A 19519-nucleotide genomic window follows, 5' to 3' on the forward strand; every position below is an offset into this window, starting at 1 on the left:
ACTGACCATACTGACCCACAGATTTCAAACATCTCCATCCAGGTGGAATTTTCTTCATTCAAAAAAATATTGATTTGTTTGTTTTTCTTGATATTATAGTTTTATTTTTAAATTTATCTGCCATAAATGTACCTGAATTTTATCACAATAACATCGAATGATCAAGTACACAGCACATTGGGTAAGTAACAACACCGCCAATGCATGCATTATTAATCCAATTCTGCTGATTTAAAACAAAAAAAATAATAATAAATACCAGAGTTAAAGTAAAGGCATCTTCGTTTCAGAAGATTGAGATGCACAGGCAACACAAGTCACAGAACAACTTTTGTTGGAATACATCTCAATACTTAAGTTACATTGCATGTTGAATGGGGAGATTCACATCAAAAAAAAAACAGCAATATCTCCAGATCAAGGACTGCATATGAAAATGGTCTTTCTTCTCTATTTCCTTCACTGGTGCCTTTGCATTTTATTCTGATCCTGCCGGTACTACTACCGTTAGCTTACTTTAGGCCAGAAAATAACTTCATGTGACTATGCAAACATCCTTCTGATAAATTAAATACAATGAGAATTTTCATGCCAGAATGGCTTTAGACCTATATAATTGCATATTCACTCAACCAAAGCAAGGCAGCCATTATATATTTACATCAAAAAACAATACATACAACCATTAATGCTAAAAAGTGCCAATTATTGTATATATGCAGTACAATATGAGAAAAAAAATCACCCTTCCAACTTGATGGTAAGCACACTTTGCCTTTTCACTCTTGTGAAAATTCTGGGCAGGCCATCTGCTAGTTACTGTTTCCATAACTAAGGCTTTGCTTTTCTCTCTACTTCTGTTGGTTTTGTTTTTAACCTCTGGAAGTCATAAACTGTATGCACAATTTATTTTCATTATTTTGCTTAACCCATGCAAATACCAAGAAACCTCTTTCCTTTTAGAAAAAAAACAGTCAAACTCAATGGTGTAGTAATTCAGGTCATACAAATGGGGAAGGGCCTTAATAATAAACTTTATTCACTGATTGTACTGCTGATTAACTTGCATAATATAAAGATGTCTACATTAAAGCCTCCAGCTAAAAATCACTTTCAAGAACTGTCCTATTCATTAGGACTGCAAGTTATATTAGACCTTGAAATAATTACTACGCATCATTTTGGCCATTAATACAACCAATTAAAACACCTGTATTAACTGCAGTAGCAGCAATGAGGTATCCCATTCTTCATGTATGGCTTTTTTTTTTTTTAAAGACTCCTCAGAGATACTTTTCTGTTCAGCTATTTTATTGCCCAAATAATTGGTAATTGGGTCAAAATAATACTGTTTATAACCTACATACAATAGAGCGTTCTGATACTAACATATAATTACAAAAGCCTCTTAACCGCAGCATGTCCATTTTAATTTCCAAAAGTGAAATCTTAGGAAATATGGTAGATGCTTATCCAATACATCATATTTCTTAGGATATACTCCACTTTCTTCTCATTCTTTTAAAGCAATACAGTATTTCTGTGATTTATGTTTCTCCTTTAAAAAGCACTTGCTCTCAATTCAGCATTAAAAACATCTGCAGCCTTGAAAGCTAGCACCTGAGTTTTTTCATTGACAAAGAATACTAGCTTCCTGATGCCAGACAGAGCCACTGACTGCAGAGCTGAGAAGGACTGCAAGAAAAATATGAAAATAGAAGAGATTCAGTAGTCAAAAAGTAGAATTTACTTCTCTGCCTAGAAGACAGATCCAGTGGCTGTGAACTACTAATGTTTTCTTTGAAGCCTAACACATAGCTTTAGTTGGTTGTCAGCTCCTTGCGTATATATTACAGAGACTCTTCCAGTTCTGAATGCCATACGTAGCCAGGTAATAACTACAACAGGGGAAACCCAACAGGTTATGGCGACAGCTTTCCTTCAAGGAGCTAACACTTTTATCTTACTTGTACTATTTACCATAGGCAACAGGGAAGTTAAAAGGTCACCAACCCCACTGATCTAAGTGATATCTAAACTCTGAGCTGGATACAGAAAGGAAGAAAATTTCACCCAGAATCCAGATTCCTGACTGCAAACAATTGTTCCCATAGAGGTACTGTAAAATTTTCAGTAAGTCAGGCTTTTCATTTCTTGAAAAGTCACTAAAAGAACACCTTTGGGCTCTATACTACTCAAAATGCTTCTTATTGCTTATAACAAACATTGAAATCACAACATCAAAGCTTCCAAACCGTATTAAAGCACTAAATAGATAAATAAGGATACTAACAAGCAACTTTTCCAAATTGACTGTTTTGTGGCATAACCTGGCAGCGGCTGAACACCACAAGGCCTTTTGCTCACTTCCTCCCAGGTAGAATGAGGGAGAGAACTGGAAACAAAATAGAACTCTTGGGTTGAAATAAGAGCTATTTACTAAGACAGAAAAGAAAATGGAAACAAAAGGACAATGAAAACAATATATATGCCTATATATAATACATATCTGAAATGCAGCTAGTCACCACCAGACACGCAGCCATAAATACAGACAACCAGTGCCTGCCAGCAACACAAAGTCTCACCCACCACCAAGTGAGCCCCATAGCACCTGAGCAGCAGCTTCCTCATGACCACTCCCCACAGCTAGATAACCTTCTGTGTGGTGTCACACGGTCTGGAATAACACTTAGCCTAACTCAGGTCACCTGTTGCGCCTCATGCCCACACACCATCATGGCCATGGCTCTTTCCCCACCTCAGGTGTCTTCCCATCACTCAGAGACAACCAAAGACTGGTGTGCTATTAATGCTGTTTTGGCTGAAACCAGGACAGACTCAGATGTATTGTTCTAGCCTATACATTCACGCTAAAAAAAAAAATCATAGAATCATAGAATTAGCTAGGTTGGAAAAGACCTACAAGATCATCCAGCCCAACCATCCACCTACCACCAATAACCCCACTAAACCATGTCTCTCAACACTGTATCTAAACGTTTCTTGAACACCTCCAGGGACGGTGACTCAACCACCTCCCTGGGCAGCCCATTCTGGCGCCTGACCACTCTTTCAGAAAAGTAGTGTTTCTTAATGTCCAGCCTAAATCTCCCCTGGTGCAACTTGAGGCCATTCCCCCTCATCTTGTCACTAGTTACAAGAGAGAAGAGGCTGACCCCCAGCTCACTACAAGCTCCCTTCAGGTAGTTATAGAGAGTGATAAGGTCCCCCCTGAGCCTCCTCTTCTCCAGACTGAACAATCCCAGCTCCCTCAGCCGCTCCTCATAAGGCCTGTGCTCCAGACCCCCCACCAGCTTCGTCGCCCTCCTCTGAACATGCTCCAGGGCCTCAATGTCTTTCTTGCAGTGAGGGGCCCAAAACCGGACGCAGTACTTGAGGTGCAGCCTCACCAGGGCTGAGTACAGAGGGACAGTGACTTCCCTACTTCTACTGGCAACACTATTTCTGATACAAGCCAGGATGCCATTGGCCTTCTTGGCCACCTGGGCACACTGCTGGCTCATGCTCAGCCGAGCATCGACCAACACCCCCAGGTCCGTTTCCTCCACACAACCTTCTAGCCACTCTGCCCCAAGTCTGTGGTGTTACCTGGGGTTGTTGTGGCCAAAGTGCAGGACCCGGCCCATACACAACAGTTATTTATTTAAGAATATGAGGTATCCTTATAAGAACTCTGGGTTTTTTTTTTTTTATTTTTACAAAAGATAACATTAGGCCCATAAAAATGTTCAAGGTACTGCTTTCTCAGCAGTTATTTTGGGTGTAGGCACCCAGGCTACATTTTGACATGTAAATAAGGTGATAAATTCAGAGATACCAAGCACCTTAATTTCTACAGTTAGTTTACTTTAATAGATGAAAATGGTCTGGCTAAAGTCTAAGAAGGAAAATATTGGAAATGATCGATGTTTTTGCATTTTCAGGATACTCTGTTTAGCTGGTTAAAAAAAAATGGAAAAAAGCAATATACAATTCCGCTGTGAATTTGTGTCCATGTTCTATGTGACTTCTGCTCAGTAACAACATTTTTTTCATAAAGCAGAAAACATCATTGCCTCTCAATGTATGTTAATTGGACAATAGCTTAATATACAATAAGTAAAAAAAATAATAATTTTGATGGTTTTTATCACAGGTCAGAGAATTACAGCTCTTCATGTGCAGCCCCACTCACGCTGGGCTGAAGGGAAGGATCATCACACAACATCTGCTGTCAGCACTCTTTCTAATGCAACTCAGAATGCTGTTGGCCTTTTTGATGTGAGGGTACATGCCCAGTTTCTTGTCCAACAGGGCCCCAGGGTCCTTTTCTGCAGAGCTACTTTCCAGTCTGCTGCCTCCTCAATCCATGAGTCATCTCTGCATATCTTTGCAAGAATACGCTTCATCCTATTCATTCCAAAATTGTTTATTATGACAAATTCCTCTCGTACACGAGGTGTTCAGTATACCTTATTATGAATCTTCTTTTGATCCAAGGCATCGCTGCAGAAAGATAGCAGAAATGGTGGAAGCAGAAGACACCAGTAACCAATGCTGCATCAGGTTTGCAGGAGTACAGAGCGTATCAAAGGCTACTCTGGCTTGGCAGAAAGTGAAAGGGCGTTTCTGGCCTGGTGTGTTGAGTGAAATGGGGTAATCAAGGAGCTGGAAAAAAAGCCTAAAGCTGTACCTTCCCTTTAAACAAGCAGTCAGTAGTAAGGCAAGAACAGCCTTTATAAAAACCTACATAATAATGGCAGGAACTGAAGAACAGTGGAATGGTAGGAGAATCTAAGGATGGACAGCGCAAGCCTAGAGCCATAAGGCACGAAGTAGCCCAAACTGATGCACTAATCAGGAAACTTTTCATGCCAGAAAAGGAACTGATCCACTAAACTGTTCCTTTCAAAGTGGTCTATCCCAAACCCATCAAAAACTGTTTCTTGGAGACCTGAAGGGCAAGAAGAGGTTTTGACATCATGGTGCTGGGACAGGATAAGTTCATCCTCTATCTCCTTCTCCCACAGGAAATCTGACAGGCATCACATGAAAGAAACCCAGCAGAAAGTATCTCTCACCCAGAGGCACACTTCTTACAGTTCTGCTTACAAGAATTTCCAGGATTATACTTTCTCTACCCAAGCACAAATGGAAAACTTAGTTTATTTATTAGTCCACGTCTCCACAAATATACATAGCTTCATTCCAGAAGCACTTGTAATGGATAAATCTCTCAAAAACATGTACTGAAAAGCTCATCAAGAACGTATAAGCCTTGGATCGCACAGTGATGTAACTCAGACTTCCCCTAATGTAACGATTGTTCTATTCTTGAATAATGAACATGAATATGTCCATGTATTACACATTCTTGACCAGTGTCAAATAATGTAACGAGTGTTCTATTCTTGAATAATGAACATGAATATGTCCATGTATTACACATTCCTGACCAGTGTCAAATCGTGTTTTCTCTCAAGGATACAGAAGATTGAAATTTTCTTACTGAATGAAATAACAGGTTCATACTGCAGTATTTTACCCATGTCCCATAGGGATCCAGCACTTCTCTGTGGTAGGTTTGCATTGCCTTGATGGAGAGCAGAGGTTGCATACTGCATCCTTACCTCTAAGTATTCTTGGAATCATTTAAATAAATTATTGACCTTTCTCATAGCAGAAGTTTTCTCAAGCCTATAAAAATTAAACCTTGTTCACATTATCGAAGCTGACACATTTCTCTAAAACATGTTTTCTTTTTCTGCTACTCTCATGTAGTAAAAAACAGTTTAAGAGCTGCCAGGTAACCTGCATAACCAAGGCACTAACTAAACTGTACTTACAAAATACATAATTATTTTTTGGCATTGCTGGTATCAGACTGTATTTTAGAGTCAAGCATTAACATGTATGGTTATTTAATATTTAAGGATTAATTATCATTATTAAATCATGTATTGATAACTCCCAAGATGATAATATTTCAAAAAGGATCATAATGGTGAAGGAAAGCCTAACAAGAACTGACATATTCAAACTAAAGTAAATAAAGGGTTGAAAACTCAGATGTTAGAAACAGAGGGAAAGTGCAAACATTTAGTTTGTGTTGCCTCATAAGGAGTGGGAAAAAATAGATTTCCTGTAAGGCAGCATAAGAGGGATAATGTCCTATGAAATTATCTGGTTCTTTCTGCCAGAAACTGAGTCAAGTCTAACCTAAGATCACAGGTGATAGCTACATATTTTTTCTACTGACAACCTTAGCCAAAGGTATCTCTATCTAGATAACCATCTGCATGTACAGAAAGAGCTTCTGTCATCTGGTACGTAAGATGTACATGAAGATAAAGTTGCTAAAAATATCACAATATGGTATGCTCTACAAATAAACTAGAAAATTTCTCTAAGCATCAACAAAGTACAATTCTCTGTAATAATTACAGGAAGATACAGAATGCCAAGTAATATTATACAATGCTCTACAATTTAGATGAAGAGCATCCTCACATCTGTTGAAAAAAATTTGCTTTCTTACCAAATGTTATGTAGATTTTACATATTTTTGGAATAAATACATAATTATATACTGTTTTTAAACAAAACCTTGATTTTTGACTATTTACTCCAATTGTTCTCTCTCATTCCCCCCCCAAGCCTTTTCTCCGCAACCAAAAATGTATAAAGAATTCCTTGATTTGTTTTAATATTCATTTTCTTCCACTATGTTCCTGCCAGTACAACTTTGTGATATAGGAAACTGAACAGTGTTAAGGCCTACACATTACTTGGTTGAGAAACCATCTGGATTTCTTAACACATTAATAACTCTCTCTGAATCTCAAATCCCATAAACTGAACTAAAATGTTAATTTTGGATGCTATAGTAAGAAATGTAATTAAGAAAATCTGTTTAATTGCTGTTATCATAGCTAAACTGACAGACGAAAGGGGAGGAGGGAACAAGAAGATCTCTGAAGCATTAAGACTAGCAGTTCATCAATAAAATAGTTACTACACTTGGTTACACTGCTCTGTTCAATCATTTGCAATTTGGCCTTCACTGCTTTTGTAATCATGACATTCCTTCACAGCCAGTTAAATGCTTCACTTAAGAGCGACAGGCAGCTTGACACTGTGAATCTCATATGCAGACATGAAATAATTTTATAGACCAAAAACTGGAGAAACACATGCAGTATTTTAGTAATACATGACAATAGTGCAGATTGGATATGAGATGGTCCTCAGTAATACAACCACCTGGAATTAAGTAAAAATTCTCGGTATCTTTCTAAACGTGAGCAAAAACAAAAGGAAAAAACTCTAATTCGCTGCTGATGTGACTAGTTCCTGTCTTAAATATTAGCTAGCAGCACTTGTCAAACTTGAGGCGACATAAAAAATTCCTAGTTATAAAGAGATAACTGAGCAGCTCACAGCAAGGGATAGCTGGATTTCACAGATGCTTAAGGGGTAGTAGTTATGGAAGAAACAACCAATACTCAGTTGGTAATTGGAGGTGGGAGCAGGGGATCTTTTGAGATTCAAATCTTCCTATACAAGGAGTATCCAGGTAATCTCATTAGTAATTCTTGTGAATTGAGTGGAATTATTTGTGTATTCTACTAGCATACTTCAAACCGAATTAGTTAGAGGCAAGGATCAAGCCAGGCTAGCAGTTATGTTCACATTTTACATGCACACTTGTAAAAGGGTTCTTCTGTTTGTTTTATTCCCTGTGCAGCCAGTTGTATCTGTCTCAGACTCACAACTGCCTGGGTTTGGAAACATCTAGTAGATAAGGAGAAGAAGAATACCTCTGGGTCTTAAAACCAACATATTTGGCTACCCTTGGCAACATATATGTAGTGAATTCCCCTTGGACAGCATAGATCTTACTGACAAAAGCAAGAGGCAAAGGTCTATGAAATCTGTCAACAAAGCAAATAAACTTCCTTACAGATAATAAGAAAAGGTTACGAGTATTGAACTTCATAACTGCATGTTGCTAGAAACAAAGATTTTGTTCTCAAGAAGTATATGAAGTGTATCAATAAATCTCCCCAGTGTCCAGCTTCTTGTGTTCAAAATGGGGGATACCATCTTCCTTCCAGAGGCATTCATTTCAAAAATACTTAAGATTCTGGGCAATCACATCTTATGAAAACTAAAATGCTTTTCCTGTGAAGTATCTCAAGGGATAGTTAATCTTTGGTAGGGATTAGAGAATTAGCGCAGAAAGACAAGGAAAGGAAATGTCAACATACTTTGCATATCTTCTGCGTCTGTAATTAACACAGGGAAGAGCAGAATGAATTCTTTCCTTTTGAATCTTCAATGAACAAACACATACAAGTAACCAGATAAGATTTGATCAACACTTTACAGAGCAGTTATCTTTTTCAGTGCTCTTCTTCTGTGGCTCAGGTCAAGAACAGTGTTCTGTTGGTCTTTAAGAAACAGTAGGCATCAGTGTATTTGTGTGTTAAATATCTGTTCTCAAGTTCTGTACTCTTCCCTAGCCATAATTCCACCCAGAACAAATTGATTAAAACGTTTAAATATAGGTGTTGTGGAGAATTTTTCTACCACAAAAGGAAAAAAATAAAATCCTCTTTTAAATGTTGACTTGTTCTATCGCTAAATAGAGAAAACTCACCCATTCTTATTAAGATAGAAAAGTGACATTAGGTTTGTTCAAATATCTGATGGATAGAAGTCTACAGAATTGCACTCAGCGCTGAGGCCTGTGTGTTTAGTAGGTCTGCACACAGAGTTATCTGTTACACCGAAAACTGTTACCTGATCAGTTGAGCTTACAACACAACAACACAGAACCGGCACTCCTTAGAGCTACTTGGAAGAAAAGCTTCAACGTTCCACAGAAAAATTTCCCAGGGAAAAAAGAAAAAAAGTTGTCAAATTTCACTAGTTACATCTCTTTACAAGGCTGCCTTAGACGCTGTTTAAAAGGGATTGCTGTAGTCACTATGGCACAGAAATCATGCTTATTAAAAAAATTAAGTTTTGTATGAGTGGTTAGAGAATGTTATTGATTTCATGAACACAGGGCTGGATAAGTTCAAAAATGTATACATTATTTTTTACACAGGGAACAGTTCAGTCTAGTTCAGAATCAACAGTCACCATTAAACCGATTTAGTTAAAGGAAGAAATGAAAAAATTGCTATATTTTCTCTGAACTTTAGGAAGCAAGTAGATATTACTGCCAATTTTGTAAAATTTGAAGGAAAACCTTGTGAGAAGTGTAGTTTTCTAGGCATCCATTGCACTTAAGCTTGTGTTACTTAAACCACTCCCCTAGAAAGCATTCTATTTGAACAGCTAAATTTAAAATGTTCTAAATTTAGGTCACATATGTAAAAGTCCCATTCTCATATTACATAGGAGGAACATTTCACCCAGAACTGGTTACTGCAAGATAGGGTGCATCTTTCCTAGGTGATCATGATCTACAGCCTAATGTGAGATGTTCTTTCCAGACTGAGCTCGCTGTTATACTTGCTGCAAGTAGCAGTGAAGTGAAACAGAGCTGGCTGTGCTGTAGTTCTACTCCAAGTCCCATACTGAGCATAGACAGCCACAGGGCCTCAGTTGGGCTGGAACAGCAAATAAAACACTTAACTGCTGGGAGTTATTACTCTGAAGAGAACTTTATTCCAAAGCTGAGCAGATACCAGTACTGCAGGGGGCAGAGAACATTATTTCCCATAGACATCCCTGTAGGAAACTCTCTCCAGAGAAATCCTTTCTCTCCCTCCACCACAACACACATTCAAGGCAAGTATTATTATTCTTTGCATGAACTTATGCTAACTTATTCTTGAGTATTTCTTACGTGCCCTGGTTCTCAAAAGTAGTTCAGAGTAACTGCTCTGCGCTCCCTACTTGTGAGTACAGTGACCAACCAGAGCAGTTTCAAAAAATTTGGGAAGAAACCATTTTCAATGTCTTTTCCCACTTAAATGATCCTCTGATTCTATGAATGTCCAGGATGCCCAACTATATGATATTGAAACAGGATTCAGAATCATTTGCATGGGTTGAAATATGTAAGATAAAAGGATTCGAGAGGTTTTCTGAAAGCCTGTAAAGTTCAACAGTCACAGATTACGTTCTTTAGAATTATTCAGTGATGCACTTGTGTGAAGATACAAAGATGTTCAACGCGTTGGTTAAAATACACTTCAGCATTTCTGAATCAGCTTTCAGAAAAATTCTGTATTACACAAGAGTGTATAACTAAGATTTTGGCAGCACAAGTGCAATAGAAACAGCTGCCATTCTAAAAAAAAATTCCATGGATACAAAGGAACATAGAACCACTGATGAACAGAAAAGCATGGCCTGGATGCATTGCCAGAAATAAGACAAGTTTTGGAAGTAAAAAGATACTTTTCCTTGAGGTGTTTCAATATCTTGTCCTTGCAGAAGACAGCTATGTCACAACTTTCTGAAAGAGTCAAAAAAAGCTGAAAAAGCTGATCTAGAAACAGCATTCAAGCCACAAATGTTAGCCAGCTTATTTGTTCTATGATTCATGGAGCTTTCCATTTGTTGTTATTCAGGAGTAGATGTAGTAACAAATATCCATAAACAACATTTGCAAATCTCAAAAGTCTTCTGTATTTTTAGAACGAATGCTTAATCACTCTTATTAGGAGGGTAGCATAGCATTTTTTTTCCTGCAAGAAACCAAATAAAAATACAAAAAAAAAAAAATACAAGAAAAGCACAGAGAATGGAAAAAAAATAAACATCACAAACCAGAGACTCATAATGACTCATATAGATTATTTTGGAAGTACATACCAATAATCGCATATAGTTAATTCAAGACTGAATCAGACGAATGATTATACAAATCTTGATATAAGATTACTCACTGTGTGAAATGAGTGAACTCATCTCAGTTTGCCTTCACAAGACAAAAACAAGAGGTACATTCTGCAGCCAGTTATAAAATATAACACAATCTAGTTCTTCACATGAAAAATAAGATGCATGTGCTAATGTAAACTTGACTAGTATTTTTCTGTACTTCGAAGTTACTTATTTGCATACAGCCGAGGAACTTAAATATTTTTTAAAAGTAACAAATTTTAAATTAAAATTTTAGATATTTAATGACACGTAAAGTACAGCTGAAAGGGCCAGCTACTAAAGTCAATAGTTTTAACTAGTTACTAACATTTGAGTGGCGTACAACTCTAAAATAAATCTATTGGTCAAAGTCCTCAGACACCAATTCCTCCTTCTAGGAAATAAGGAAGTCAGGATTCATTATTTGGAGATGGTATGGCAGAATATTAAGATACTGAAGTGCTATTTAGATTTCAGACCACATTCAGAATACAAGAAATGTGCCCAAGCACTATAAAGCCATTTTTAACTCCTAGAAAAGTTGAAGGAGTAATGGCAAATGAAAATAAAAGGAAAGGGGGAAAAAAGGAAAGGAAAAAAAAGAATTTTTTTTAGTTTATCTCCCCTGTTTATCCTCAAATCTTTATTGCCAAGTCTTGCTCCTTCCCAAAAGGGTAATATGATCACTACTAGAACAGGTTAAAATCACTATTGCGTCTCCTTAACTCAAATGTAGAACACAATTCATTTTTCCTAAAGCCTTGCTTGGTAACATTCTGATTTTTATTTTTCAAGTTCGTTTGCTTGTCCTTAAGAGCTACTCAGCCATACATTACTCTTCTGCTTTTATAAGACTACTGGGCATGTACTTACAGAGGACTGTAAACCATAACTAAAAACTCTGTTTTTAGTTCTTCTAAAGCTTCTAAAAGCTTTTACAACATATGTTCTTCCTTAACCACTTCCTAGTTTTCAGCTATTCTGGGTGAATTTAAGGAGAAATATGCATATGGCCAAAATACTACTTTCGGACTCATTAGCTTGAAGGTGGTCATCTTTATATGCAAGCCAACAAAATATGGGTTAGATAAGTGGAAGTACGGTGGATTGAAAACTGGCTGAACTTCTGGGCCTTGAGGGTTGTCATCAATGGCACAAAGTCCAGTTAGAGGCAAGTCACTATCAGTGTACCCTGGGGGGTGATACTGGGGCCAAGACTGCTGAACATCATCATTAAAGACCTAGATGGTGGGGCAGAGTACACCCTCAGCAAGACTGCAGATGATATAAAAACAGGAGGAGTAGGTGATACACTAAGTGGATATGCTGCTAATTTGGATGAACCTGGACAGGCTGTAGAAATGGGAAGAAAGGAAACTCAAAATTCATCTAAGGGAGGTGCAGCTCCCTGCACATAGGGAGAAATAACCCCAGGTACCACATGCCACAGACCAACTGACCGGAAAGTAGCTCTGCAGAAAAGAACCTTGGGGTCCTAGTGGACAACAAGCTGATCATGAAACAGTAATGCACTCACGCATCAAAGAAGGCTAACAGCATCCTAGGCTGCATTAGAGAAAGTATTAACGGTAAGTTAAAGGGAGGGATAAGCATCAGTGAGACACAACACTAGGGATGGGCTCCCCACTGCATGGGAGATGTGAACAGATTGGAGAAATCCTAGCACAGAACAACAATGATAATGCAAGGACTGGAACTTCCATTACGTGACAAGAACCTGAGAGAGATGAAACTTCTCAGCATGGGAGAGGAGAAGGCTCAGGGGAGAATTTATCAGCATGTATAAATACTTGATGGGAAGGAATGAAGATGAAGGTACCAGACTCTTCTCTCTTTCTTTAAAAAACAACAACAAACAGAGATGATCAAATAATAGAACAGATATCCTCATGAGATCTCCCTCTTCAAACATATTCAAAATTCAGATGGACAGGGCCTTGGGAAATCTACTGTAGCTGACCCTGCTTGAGCAGGGGTCTTGGGCTATATCATCTCAGGAGAACCCTTACCAACATCATCATGTGTCATTCTGTGAAATTTTTAAAATAGGAAAACAAAACAAAACTGTGTTAGAACCAGTGCCACCAAAAAAAGTACAGAGGGTGTTAGTAAGGAAATTATTTGACAAGAAGCATTGAAGCACCCATTTGCTGTCAAGACAACTTCTTGTTGCTTGCTGGGGGCCCACATAAGCAATATCATGAAGAGGTTACTGTGCCTGGTAAAGCTGGAGGACTACCATTCATTCCTGCTCTTTCATGTAGGATTGAACGAGGCCACTGCAACAAGACTCCAGGATATCATAAGGGACTTAATGGCATGTTGACAACTGATAAGAGACAACTTCCTGAGTAGGGCAAGAGTGTTCTGGGCAGCAAGCTGGCTGGACTTTTTTTGAAGCTTTTTAAAAAAATTTAAACTAGATTTAATGGGGGACAGTTACGTACTTCAGAGTGACAGAGAAGAGCCAGGGAACAGCAAGACTTTAAGATGTAATGAGGCAATACTTGTGAATTGTCCCAAAGGACTTCGGGAGGATACCACAGGCTCTCATCATGATGGAGGATGAGAACCACTTGGGTATCTGCTGATAAAACAGTGTGAAAGGCTATAAGAAGCACAGCAGACTCCTGGAGTGCACTGAGAATAACTACCTGGTCCAGGTATTAAGGTTAAGCTCTTCTCTGAATAGTTAATATATCACAGGATTCAATTCTAAGCATAATCAGTAAGACATCAGTGTATTTTTTGCACCTGACCATAATACGACAGGTAACACCATACACATTCCACTTGTATCATTTAGGCACAGCTCCTCTCCTCAATATTTGGAAGAGACTTTTTCCTACCGAAATCTTTCCCACCAACCTCACGTTTAACAAACCAATCATCATTTCCACTCACATTTCTTATTTGAAAAAATTGATCTCTCAGCAAGCTTTAGGAGTCCTTAAAATCAAAAGAATAATGAGTTATTGATTCCAACCAAATCCACCAATGATTTGAGCACCAACAAGAATTTGAGGAGAACAATTCAGAGACTAAGAAAACACTGACTGAAACAAGTTGGGGAGGAAAAAATGTCCAGTTAAAGGGTATATGGCTAACCTTTCTTTAATAAAAAATAAAATAAATAAATAAATAAAAAGAGGTAATCAAGTACTCTTTTTCTTACATTTCGATACACAATTATTGGACAGAAATAGAATGAAGAACTAAAATTGTTTTTCCCCTTTCAGATAACAAAGAAGATACTATCATTTTAAATCTCTCATTGAAAATCTACTGCTTCCCTCACAATCAAAAGTGATAAACAGAAGTGCTGCTTTTGACCTACGTAGATTAGAGAATTAGCTAAAATATACCATTAGTGCATTTACTGTGAGCCAACTTGTCCAAATCTCTTTCAAGAATACAGGAGAATAACTGTTATTGTTGATTCCAGTTACAGTATTAACTCCTGATAAGTACTAAATGCAATTGTTGCCATGATGGCATCGTATCCAAAGTATGTATAAGCACTAAAGAAGTGATGATGCTCTATCCAAAAACATACAGAATTGAACAAGAGAATGAAGCTAAACATAGTACAGAATCTTCTTGATGCTTTGCCCTCTAGGAGGGTGGCCAAGTCTGCACTTGAGAAAAGTGATTTTCTTTTAAAATTGACCAATAATGCATAGACTAGTGGCAAAGAAAACATGTTTTCATGGAGCAGAAAGTAAATGAACAATTAATAGCTAGTTAACTCTTAAAATTCTTTAAGAAGGCACTTGCAATTTTGCTTCCTGCTTTTGAAGAGAAAAAAAATCTACATTAGCACATGTAATCTTTCAAGGAGTGCACTTACTTACAGATTAGTTCAATTCTTTTGAAGAATCCACCATGCTCCATACATATACATAAGGGAGTGTTTATAGCAGGGACTTCATACTGACAAGGGCATCTCTGACATTCAGTTCAAATATAGAAATGTTTCCAGCAATTCAGGTTGCTGACTCAGAAATTCATTTCTTTATATCACATCTAATTCATAAACATTCCTCACTTCATTTACTTGCACTATTTCTTTTCTTTACCTGGAAAAAAAATGCTGAATTTTTAAGTAAAGGTGCTTTGCCATGCCTCAGTAATTACCTCTGTCTCCAAGCATAAATCCTTCTACTACACACCAGAGTTAGATATTCCAAAAACAAGGTTTGTCAAGCAGAAAAGTGACATTTTCAGGCAAAGCCTTAAAAAGTTTTATTACTCAAGTTATAAGTTACAGAAGTAGGATTTCAGCCTTCAGAGTGCCTAGGAAAAACTTATTGCATAAGCAAAAGAAGACAGTCAGAGTAGGCAAGTATTAGGCAAACTAGTATTGGAAAAACGTTCCTTTGTTCTGCCCATCTCAGCACCTCACTGGACTCTCAAGAGGCTGCCAAATGGCTTCAGATGGTAAGGAGACTAGCACCGTCACCACCATACCCACACATTTTGGGAGATGGAGCATAGCACTCAGGCTGTTCCTAAACAAACTTCAGTACAGTCTCTTCTGCCAACAAATTTGGAAGAGATATCACCACAGTCCTTCATCTCTCAAACAAATGTCATGGCTAGATTTACAGTTTTCCACCAGCGGCAGTGATAAATTTTAAGTACACGCACATGTGTTTTTGCCATACTCATATATCTCATTTCTTCCATTTCTACCCACAGAGAATGGGACATGGTATCTCACTCCAACCCACAAGTGCTACCAAACACATGAAAATCTACTTCTTCATTTTACAGTAAACCAAACCTGCAAAGTAAGAGCAAACTGCAAAGGGAGCAAAGTATTTGCCAATCTCCTCCCAAACTCTGATTATATCTTGGGGTACTTTGGAGGGGTAGATTTCTTTGTTAGTTTGTTTTTGTGGGTATTTTTCTTTTCGTTTTTTTTTCCTCTTCTCTTTTTAACCAAAGAAGAAATAATCTCAGGCTTTCAGACTGAAAGCAAGTAATAAGTAAAGAGACGCAATAAGAACAGTACTCAGCTAATATTAATGTAATACCTGCAGTACAGGTATTTACTGCAGTTATTCTGAAAAAAGAAACATTTACAGACCAAATATTATGTGATTTTAAAGTAATAAATTCCAAACTGACTATAGAACACCTTCCAGAAGCAGCAACAGCAGTAGATGGAACAGTTTATGTTTAGGCAGATATTTTTGTCTGGTTTTACAAAATAACTATAATCCGAGCAGGCTAGACAGTACTTTTTAAATGCAGATTCACTTGATTTCTTTTTCAAATCATTAAGAATTAATAACTTTCACACAAGATCTCAAGAAAGTAAGGTTAAGTACAAAGGTCCTTTGGCATAAATATGAGTTTGGTCTGAAAGCTGTCTTCGGCAAATATTTGCTGAAGACCTGAGACAAGACCGTATGATAAAAAGAAGTCCATTACTCTCCTGATGGCGTACACACGAGTCATATTTTTTAATTAGAAAATGATCATTACCTCTCAAGCCACTAAATAATGTGTCCAGACTTCAAAGGAAGCTATCTTTCATATAAGTAATAGTAACCCTTCAGAAGGTATCAGATGGTAATTCGTTAACACACTTCCCACAGTCCTCCAATATAACCCTCCAAAAAATGTAAAAAAAAAAAAAAAATCATAGAATACTTCAAGATGAAATGGACCCACACAGATCATCAAGTTCAGCTCCTGGCTTCACACAGGACCATCCAACATTCAAACCCTATGTCTGAGAGTGTTGTCGAAACACTCCTTGAACTCTGGCAGCTTGGGGCCACATCGACCACTCTAGAGAGCCTGTTCCATGCCCATGGCCCTCTGGTGAAGAACATTTTCCTAACACCCACCTGTCTCCTGATGCAGCTCTGTGCTGTTCCCTCGGGCCCTGTCGCTGTCACCAGAGAGTAGAGCTCAGCACTGCCCCTCCACTCCCTGTGAGGAGCTGCAGCCGTCATGAGGCCTCCCCTCAGCTCCTCTGCTCAAGGCTAAACAAACCCAAGGACTTCAGACACTCCTCACGTCTTCTTCTCTAGCCTCTTCACCATTTTCATAGCCTTCCTTTGGACACTCTCTGACAGAGTTATGTCTTTCTCATACTCTAGTGCCCAAAACTTCACGCTGTTTGAGGTGAGGCCACACCAGCACAGCATAGAGCCGACAACACACAGCAAACTGATCTGTCCATGGCATTCACATGCAGAGCAGCAAAAAAAAATAAAAATAAAAAGGAACATTATTACATGTATGTTATAGCATAAATATTGTTAAGTCCACATCCAAAAGTGTCGCTCCATTTTCATAATAGCTGCATTGCCTGATTAGGGATACTGCAGTCACTTCATTAGAGTAAATGTTGAATTAAAAATAATAATAGACATGCCACACTATTGCCACTTGAAAGAAATTTACACATAAGAGGATGCGAGAAGTTCTCAACAATGCAGTAGCTCATGTTGGACTCCTGGTCTGCTTTGCTAGAGGTCCATGGAAAATAGCATGTAAAGCACTGCCAATGCAAACTGGTCAAAACCATTTTAAGAATTTTCCACATTTCTTAAGTATGATGACAGAGATAACTATCAAAAAGTTAGACAATGAAAGTAAACTTTCATATGAGAGTGAATGAGAGGTCATGCTTGGTCAAAACATAGATCTTCGTATTAAAACCTCCTGAGAGGTGGCAAAGATACCACTCATTTCAGCAGAGGTCACCAGTTCTTTCAGAGATGAGGGCAACACACAAAAAAAAAAAGCCTACTACTCTTGAGAGAAACACATCTGAAATTGAGATTCAGCTACCCCTGAATGCATCTTGGAGGTCACTTTCATTTTGGCTTGGTCTTAGTTTTCACCTAGTGCAACCCAATTTAATATACCTCACTAGATGCACATTTTTCAACACACAGCTAAACACACTCTAATTGCGCTTAATTTGTACAATTAGTCAACACACACTCTCCAGGCTCTCCTTAGTGCTTTTGGTAGAAAAAAAGAAAAGGTTTACAGGGATCCTACAGGCTTTTATCACTTTCACAGCATTCACAGAGAGATAATCCTGTTTGTGACTATTGAACTGATGCATCTGCTTTAGTCCTCACCTGAGATAGCCAGGAAACCACTATTACTTAGTGCACAGCTATGATATTCCAACTTCAGAGACTTTGGGTGAAAGAAGGGATAAGGGTGTAAGTAAATGAGTAGGATCTCTCATAACACAGTACAGTTGCTCATGGGAGGGCTTTCAGACACTAGTTTGTTATAGCAGCAAGAACCTCCATTGGGAGAGAGGTGACTGTGTTCAACATAGTGGAAGGGTTGGTTTAAGGGGGTTCTGTTCAGATGCTGAGATTTCCCCTGTAAGCAAGGGGCAAGAGTCTTCTTGTGATCAAGAAGGAAGAATTATTCTTTTATTTTTAACCAAAAGAAAAAAACAAATACAGAAGAAATCTTAAGAACAGTCCACTATGACTGGATGCTGTGCTACATAACAAGGTGAGAAGAAATGGTTGATCGGTACACAAGCTAATGATCATTTAAAGAAACAACCTGCAGTGATGCCAGAGGGAATTTTTGCTTCTTCAGTTATCTAAAAAATCCTAATGCAAATTGTTAGCCATTACTGCCATCCTCAAGAGAGTCAAGTAACAATAAGGAAACTAAGAAAAACAACTTAAGTGAAAAAAAATCCAGTATCTTTCTGTTTAATCACAGAATATCCTGAGCTGGAAGGGACCAACAAGAATCGCTCAGTCCAACTCTTGACTCCACTTAATGCTATCTATTTAAGAGTTTAACCATATATATCAAGAGCATTGTCCAAACACTTCTTGAATGTCAAGAGCTTTGCTTGATATTAAAAAGTGTGTGTGAGTGTCTGTGTGTGGGGGGAGGGATGGTGTGAAAAAACATGGACAGAGATCTTAAAGAAAAAAAGCCAAATACTTTGGCTTTGTAAGGTACAGGAATCAATTTATTTCAATTAACTAAACTATCAAATCAGACTCCTTACTCATAACTAAGCTCACAAACCAGTTCAGTTATTTTAGTCCTACTTAAGCTCCTGCCAAGATTAGCAGATATAAGTTGATTAATAAAAATAAATTTGAATCAAAGGCTGCTGTTACCTTGTTTTGAGAGAAGGGAAAAGTAGTAACCATTAGATTACTTAAAACCAGATGCAGTAACTAAAAAGTTAGAGTTTCAGCTCTTACGTAAATAGAATGGTTCATGAAAGCATACACAGCAAGCTAAGGAAGACAGCATAGTAAAAGCACAAAAATAGTAACTTTTGCAACCAAGTTTTCAAAATGCAAAGTGCATTTTAATGAGTGAGTATAAGGTGCCAAAATCCTATATACAATGTCAACAACTATATATATTCCAGAAAGTACTAATATTTTAATAACAGAATCAGAAGCTGAACAATAAGAATTAAGTATCAGTAAGTAATAACTGATTAACTTAAGTTCCCTGCATTTCAAAATATCTTGTCCACATTAGGCTACAAAGTTGTTGTGCTGAAGCTCATTTTTATCATGAAATATTCAAGACCAAAAAGGGGAAGACCAGAGTAAAGGTGTGTGAGCAACAGAGG

At 37.8% G+C, this 19519-nt stretch overlaps 1 long non-coding RNA gene across 3 annotated transcripts in view; it reads right to left on the reverse strand.

Moving 5' to 3' along the window:
• The window catches only part of LOC110393826, a 100989-nt gene that overhangs the window by 72939 nt on the left and 8531 nt on the right, over positions 1–19519 (reverse strand). The window contains exon 6 of one of the 3 annotated variants that reach the window (XR_002435219.1): positions 3706–4509. The exons of the other annotated variants lie outside the window; for them this stretch is intronic. This is a non-coding gene — a long non-coding RNA (uncharacterized LOC110393826). Of the gene's footprint in view, positions 1–3705; positions 4510–19519 lie in introns of those variants that run through there. 3 annotated transcript variants of the gene reach the window in all.

This window comes from Numida meleagris, chromosome 2 (genome assembly GCF_002078875.1).
Source record: "Numida meleagris isolate 19003 breed g44 Domestic line chromosome 2, NumMel1.0, whole genome shotgun sequence".
NCBI classification, from domain to species: domain Eukaryota; kingdom Metazoa; phylum Chordata; class Aves; order Galliformes; family Numididae; genus Numida; species Numida meleagris.